A 7,500-nucleotide genomic window follows, 5' to 3' on the forward strand; every position below is an offset into this window, starting at 1 on the left:
GGATTGATACAGGGCTATGGGGAGAGAGTGGGGCAGTGGGATTAGTTTGGGGATTGATACAGGACTATGGGGAGAGAGTGGGACAGTGGGATTAGTTTGGAGATTGATACAGGACTATGGGGAGAGAGTGGGACAGTGGGATTAGTTTGGAGATTGATACAGGACTATGGGGAGAGAGCGGGGCAGTGGGATTAGTTTGCGACTGATACAGGACTATGGGGAGAGAGCGGGGCAGTGGGATTAGTTTGGGGATTGATACAGGACTATGGGGAGAGAGTGGGACAGTGGGATTAGTTTGGAGATTGATACAGGACTATGGGGAGAGAGCGGGGCAGTGGGATTAGTTTGGGGATTGATACAGGACTATGGGGAGAGAGCGGGGCAGTGAGATTAGTTTGGAGATTGATACAGGACGATGGGGAGAGAGCGGGGCAGTGGGATTAGTTTGGAGATTGATACAGGACTATGGGGAGAGAGCGGGGCAGTGAGATTAGTTTGGAGATTGATACAGGACTATGGGGAGAGAGCGGGGCCGTGGGATTAGTTTGGGGATTGATACAGGGCTATGGGGAGAGAGCGGGGCAGTGGGATTAGTTTGGGGATTGATACAGGACTATGGGGAGAGAGCGGGGCAGTGGGATTAGTTTGGGGATTGATACAGGACTATGGGGAGAGAGCGGGGCAGTGGGATTAGTTTGGGGATTGATACAGGACTATGGGGAGAGAGCGGGGCAGTGGGATTAGTTTGGGGATTGATACAGGACTATGGGGAGAGAGCGGGGCAGTGGGATTAGTTTGGGGATTGATACAGGACTATGGGGAGAGAGCGGGGCAGTGGGATAAGTTTGGGGAATGATACAGGGCTATGGGGAGAGAGCTGGGCAGTGGGATTAGTTTGGGGATTGATACAGGACTATGGGGAGAGAGCAGGGCAGTGGGATTAGTTTAGGGATTGATAGACATACAGACAGAGAGAGACAGAGATGGAGAGACACTTAGACAGGGAGAGAGAGACTGAGAGAGAGACAGAGAGGAAGAGAGAGAGAGAGACAGATGGAGTCAGAGAGAGAGAGACAGAGAGAGTCAGAGAGAGAAAGAAAGAGAGGGAGAGAGAGAGAGACAGAGAGAGTGAATGTGACAGAGAGAGAGAGAGAGGCAGAGAGTGTCAGAGAGAGGGGGAGAGAGACAGAAATAGTGAGAGAGACAGAGAGAGAGAGCGGGGAACAGAGGGAGGGACAGAGAGAGAGAGACAGTGAGAGAGAAAGAGAGACCGAGAGAGAGAAAGAGATGAAAAGAGACAGGAGAGAGATACAGAGAGACAGAGAGAAACTCAGAGACACAGAGAGAGAGAGAGGGAGTGAGAGAGAGGGATAGAGAGAGAGACAGAGAGAGAGATAGACAGAGAGACAGAGAGAGAGAGATAGCGAGTGAATGAGACAGAGAGAGAGAGAGACAGAGAGAGAGAGGGACGGAGAGAAAGACAGAGAGAGATAGAGAGACAGAGAGAGAGAGAGCGTGGGGGGGGACAGAGAGAAAGAAAGAGAGAGCAAGAGATGGAAAGAAACACTAGAGAGAGAGAGAGGGAGACAGAGAGCAAGAGTGATAGAGAGAGAGAGGGATAGGAAGAGAGACGGATGTTGAGAGAGGGGGAGAGACAGAGAAAGAGAGGGAGAAATACAGAGAGAGGGAGAGAGACAGAGAGAGAGAGAGGGAGAAACAGAGAGAGAGACAGATTACGAGACAGAGATGGAGAGAGAGAGAAAGAGAGCGAGAGACAGAGAGATAGAAACAGATAGAGAGAGAGAGAGACAGAGCGAGGCTGTCAGAGAGAGAGAGACAGAGAGAGAGAAAGAGAGAGGGAGATAGAATGAGAGAGAGATGGAAAGAGACAGGAGAGAGAGAGAGAGTTAGACAGAGAGAGAAACACAGAGAGAGGGACAGAGAGAGGGAGAGAGAGAGAGTGACAGAGACAGAGAAAGAGAGAGAGACAGACAGATAGAGAGACAGAGAGAAAGAGAGAGATGGAAAGAGACAGGAGAGTGGGAGAGAGGGATAGAGAGAGATAGGAAGAGAGAGACAGAGAGGGAGTGAGACAGAGAGAGAGAAAAGGAGAGAGACAGAGCGAGAGAGAGAGACAGAGAGAGAAGGAGAAAGACAGAGCGAGAGAGAGAGACAGAGAGAGAGACAGAGAGAGTGAGTGTGACTGAGAGACAGAGAGAGACAGAGAGTGTCAGAGAGAGGTAGAGTGAAACAGACAGAGAGAAAGGGGGATAGAGAGAGATAAGGAGAGAGGGACAGAGATAGAGAGACGACAGAAAGAGAGACAGATAGATAGAGAGAGAGAGTGAGAGAGACAGTGAGAGGGAGAGATAGAGAGAGAGACAGAGAGACAGAGCGAGAGAGAGAAAGATGGAAAGAGACAGGGGAGAGACAGAGAGAGAAACTCAGAGACACAGAGAGAGAGAGAGAGACAGACAGAGAGAGACAGAGAGAGAGAGCGAGAAACAGATAAAGAGAGAGAGAGAGAGAGAGACAGAGAGATAGAGACAGAGAGAGACAGACAGAGAGAGAGAAAATGAGTGAGTGAGAGAGACAGAGAGACAGAGAGAGAGCAAGAAACGGAGAAAGAGAGAGAGAGAGACAGAGAGACAGAGAGTTAGAGACAGATAGAGATAGACAGAGAGTGAGAAAATGAGAGAGTGAGAGAGATAGAGAGAGAGGGATAGAGACAGAGAGTTATATATATATATATAGAGAGAGAGGGAGACAGAGAGAGGGACAGAGAGAAAGAGTGATGGAAAAATGCAGGAGAGAGAGACAGAGAGAGAAAGAGAGGGATAGAGATAGAGGGGGATAGAGAGAGAGAGGGAGGGAGAGAGACAGAAAGAAAGAAAGAGAGAAACACAGGGAAAGAGAGAGAGAGAGAGAGAGAGAGATAGACAGAGAGATAGAGATTGTAGGACAGAGAGAGAGAGGCACAGAGAGAGAGAGGGAGATAGGGAGAAGGACAGAGAGAGGGAAAGAGAGAGAGAGAGAGACAGAGAGATAGAGATTGTAGGACAGAGAGAGAGGCACAGAGAGAGAGAGGGAGATAGGGAGAAGGACAGAGAGAGGGAAAGAGAGAGAGAGAGAGAGCGAGAGGAACAGAGAGAGGGAAAGAGAGAGAGAAAGAGCGAGAAAGAGAGATACAGAGTGAGAGAGAGAGACAGAGAGAGAGAGAGAGTGAGACAGAAATAGGGCGAGACAGAGAGAGGGACAGAGTGAAAGAGAGGAACAGAGAGAGGGAGAGTGAGAGAGACAGAGAAAGAGACAGTGAGAGAGAGTGAGAGGGAGAGAGAGAGTGTGTGTGTGTGTGTCTCTCTCTCTGTCTGTCTCACTTTCTGTATCGATTCTGGGATTGATACAGGACTATGGGGAGAGAGCGGGGCAGTGGGATTAGTTTGGGGATTGATACAGGGTTATGGGGAAAGAGTGGGGCAGTGGGATTAGTTTGGGGCTTAATACAGGACTATGGAGAGAGAGCGGGGCAGTGGGATTAGTTTGGAGATTGATACAGGACTATGGGGAGAGAGCGGGGCAGTGGGATTAGTTTGGGGATTGATACAGGACTATGGGGAGAGAGCGGGGCAGTGGGATTAGTTTGGGGCTTAATACAGGACTATGGAGAGAGAGCGGGGCAGTGGGATTAGTTTGGAGATTGATACAGGACTATGGGGAGAGAGCGGGGCAGTGGGATTAGTTTGGGGATTGATACAGGGCTATGGGGAGAGAGCGGGGCAGTGGGATTAGTTTGGGGCTTAATACAGGACTATGGAGAGAGAGCGGGGCAGTGGGATTAGTTTGGAGATTGATACAGGACTATGGGGAGAGAGCGGGGCAGTGGGATTAGTTTGGGGATTGATACAGGACTATGGGGAGAGAGCGGGGCAGTGGGATTAGTTTGGGGATTGATACAGGACTATGGGGAGAGAGCGGGGCAGTGGGATTAGCTTGGGGATTGATACAGGACTATGGGGAGAGAGCGGGGCAGTGGGACTAGTTTGGGGATTGATAGAGGACTATGGGGAGTGAGCGGGGCAGTGGGATTAGTTTGGAGATTGATACAGGACTATGGGGAGAGAGCGGGGCAGTGGGTTTAGTTTGGGGATTGATACAGGACTATGGGGAGAGAGCGGGGCAATGGGTTTAGTTTGGGGATTGATACAGGACTATGGGGAGAGAGCGGGGCAGTGGGATTAGTTTGCGATTGATACAGGACTATGGGGAGAGAGCGGGGCAGTGGGATTAGTTTGGGGATTGATTTAGGTCTATGGGGAGAGAGCGGGGCAATGGGATTAGTTTGGGGATTGATACAGGACTATGGGGAGGGAGCGGGGCAGTGGGATTAGTTTGGGGATTGATACAGGACTATGGGGAGAGAGCGGGGCAGTGGGATTAGTTTGGGGATTGATACAGGACTATGGGGAGAGAGCGGGGCAGTGGGATTAGTTTGGGGATTGATACAGGACTATGGGGAGAGAGCGGGACAGTGGGATCAGTTTGGGGATTGATACAGGGCTATGGGGAGAGAGCGGGACAGTGGGATTAGTTTGGGAACTGATACAGGACTATGGGGAGAGAGTGGGGCAGTGGGAATAGTTTGGGAACTGATACAGGACTATGGGGAGAGAGCGGGGCAGTGGCATTAGTTTGGAGATTGATACAGGAGTATGAGGAGAGAGCGGGGCAGTGGGATTAGTTTGGGGATTGATACAGGACTATGGGGAGAGAGCGGGGCAGTGGGATTAGTTTGCGATTGATACAGGACTATGGGGAGAGAGCGGGGCAGTGGGATTAGTTTGGGGATTGATACAGGACTATGGGGAGAGAGCGGGACTGTGGGATTACTTTGGGGACTGATACAGGACTATGGGGAGGGAGCGGGGCAGTGGGATTAGTTTGGGGATTGATACAGGACTATGGGGAGAGAGCGGGGCAGTGGGATTAGTTTGGTGATTGATACAGGACTATGGGGAGAGAGCGGGGCAGTGGGATTAGTTTGGGGATTGATACAGGACTATGGGGAGAGAGCGGGACAGTGGGATCAGTTTGGGGATTGATACAGGGCTATGGGGAGAGAGCGGGACAGTGGGATTAGTTTGGGAACTGATACAGGACTATGGGGAGAGAGTGGGGCAGTGGGAATAGTTTGGGAACTGATACAGGACTATGGGGAGAGAGCGGGGCAGTGGCATTAGTTTGGAGATTGATACAGGACTATGGGGAGAGAGCATGGCAGTGGGATTAGTTTGGGATTGATACAGGACTATGGGGAGAGAGCGGGGCAGTGGGATTAGTTTGGGATTGATACAGGACTATGGGGAGAGAGCGGGGCAGTGGGATTAGTTTGGGGATTGATACAGGACTATGGGGAGAGAGCATGGCAGTGGGATTAGTTTGGGATTGATACAGGACTATGGGGAGAGAGCGGGGCAGTGGGATTAGTTTGGAGATTGATAAAGGACTATGGGGAGAGAGCGGGGCAGTGGGATTAGTTTGGGGATTGATAAAGGGCTATGGGGAGAGAGCGGGGCAGTGGGATTAGTTTGGGGATTGATACAGGACTATGGGGAGAGAGCGGGGCAGTGGGATTAGTTTGGGGATTGATACAGGACTATGGGGAGAGAGCGGGGCAGTGGGATTAGTTTGGGGATTGATACAGGACTATGGGGAGAGAGCGGGGCAGTGGGATTAGTTTGGGGATTGATACAGGACTATGGGGAGAGAGCGGGGCAGTGGGATTAGTTTGGGGATTGATACAGGACTATGGGGAGAGAGCGGGGCAGTGGGATTAGTTTCGGGATTGATACAGGGCTATGGGGAGAGAGCAGGGCAGTGGGATTAGTTTAGGGATTGATAGACATACAGACAGAGAGAGACAGAGAGGGAGAGACACTTAGACAGGGAGAGAGAGACTGAGAGAGAGACAGAGAGGAAGAGAGAGAGAGACAGATAGAGTCAGAGAGAGAGAGACAGAGAGACAGAGAGGGTCAGAGAGAGAGAGCGAGACACACACAGAGAGTGAGAGACAGAAAGGGAGAGAGAGAGAGAGAGAGAGACAGAGAGAGTCAGAGATAGAAAGAAAGACAGAGAGGGAGAGAGAGAGAGACAGAGAGAGTGCGTGTGACAGAGAGAGAGAGAGAGGCAGAGAGTGTCAGAGAGAGGGGGAGAGAGACAGACAGACAGAGAGAGAGGGATAGAGAGAGATAGGGAGAGTGAGAGAGAGAGAGAGACAGAAATAATGAGAGAGACAGAGAGAGAGAGCGGGGAACAGAGGGAGGGACAGAGAGAGAGAGACAGTGAGATAGAAAGAGAGACCGAGAGAGAGAAAGAGATGAAAAGAGACAGGAGAGAGATACAGAGAGACAGAGAGAAACTCGGAGACACAGAGAGAGAGAGAGAGAGAGAGAGAGAGAGGGAGTGAGAGAGAGGGATAGAGAGAGAGGGATAGAGAGAGAGACAGAGAGAGAGAGAGACAGAGAGACAGAGAGAGTGAGATAGGGAGTGAATGAGACTGAGAGAGAGAGAGACAGAGAGAGAGAGGGACGGAGAGAAAGACAGAGAGAGATAGAGAGACAGAGAGGGAGACAGAGAGAGAGAGAGCGTGGGGGGGGACAGAGAGAAAGAAAGAGAGAGCAAGAGATGGAAAGAAACACTAGAGAGAGAGAGAGGAAGACAGAGAGCGAGAGTGATAGAGAGAGAGAGGGATAGGAAGAGAGACGGATGTTGAGAGAGGGGGGAGACAGAGAAAGAGAGGGAGAAACACAGAGAGAGGGAGAGAGACAGAGAGAGAGAGAGGGAGAAACAGAGAGAGAGAGACAGATAGAGAGACAGAGATGGAGAGAGAGAGAAAGAGAGCGAGAGACAGAGAGAGAGAGACAGATAGAGAGAGAGAGAGACAGAGCGAGGCTGTCAGAGAGAGAGAGACAGAGAGAGAGAAAGAGAGAGGGAGATAGAATGAGAGAGAGATGGAAAGAGACAGGAGAGAGAGAGAGAGAGAGAGACAGAGAGAGAAACACAGAGAGAGGGACAGAGAGAGGGAGAGAGAGAGAGTGACAGAGACAGAGAAAGAGAGAGAGACAGACAGAGAGACAGAGAGAAAGAGAGAGATGGAAAGAGACAGGAGAGTGGGAGAGAGGGATAGAGAGAGATAGGAAGAGAGAGACAGAGAGGGAGTGAGACAGAGAGAGAGAAAAGGAGAGAGACAGAGCGAGAGAGAGAGACAGAGAGAGAAGGAGAAAGACAGAGCGAGAGAGAGAGACAGAGAGAGAGACAGAGAGAGTGAGTGTGACTGAGAGACAGAGAGAGACAGAGAGTGTCAGAGAGAGGTAGAGTGAAACAGACAGAGAGAAAGGGGGATAGAGAGAGATAAGGAGAGAGGGACAGAGATAGAGAGACGACAGAAAGAGAGACAGATAGATAGAGAGAGAGAGTGAGAGAGACAGTGAGAGGGAGAGATAG

The sequence above is a fragment of the Pristiophorus japonicus genome, unplaced genomic scaffold, assembly GCF_044704955.1.
Source record: "Pristiophorus japonicus isolate sPriJap1 unplaced genomic scaffold, sPriJap1.hap1 HAP1_SCAFFOLD_302, whole genome shotgun sequence".
Classification (NCBI taxonomy): Eukaryota; Metazoa; Chordata; class Chondrichthyes; family Pristiophoridae; genus Pristiophorus; species Pristiophorus japonicus.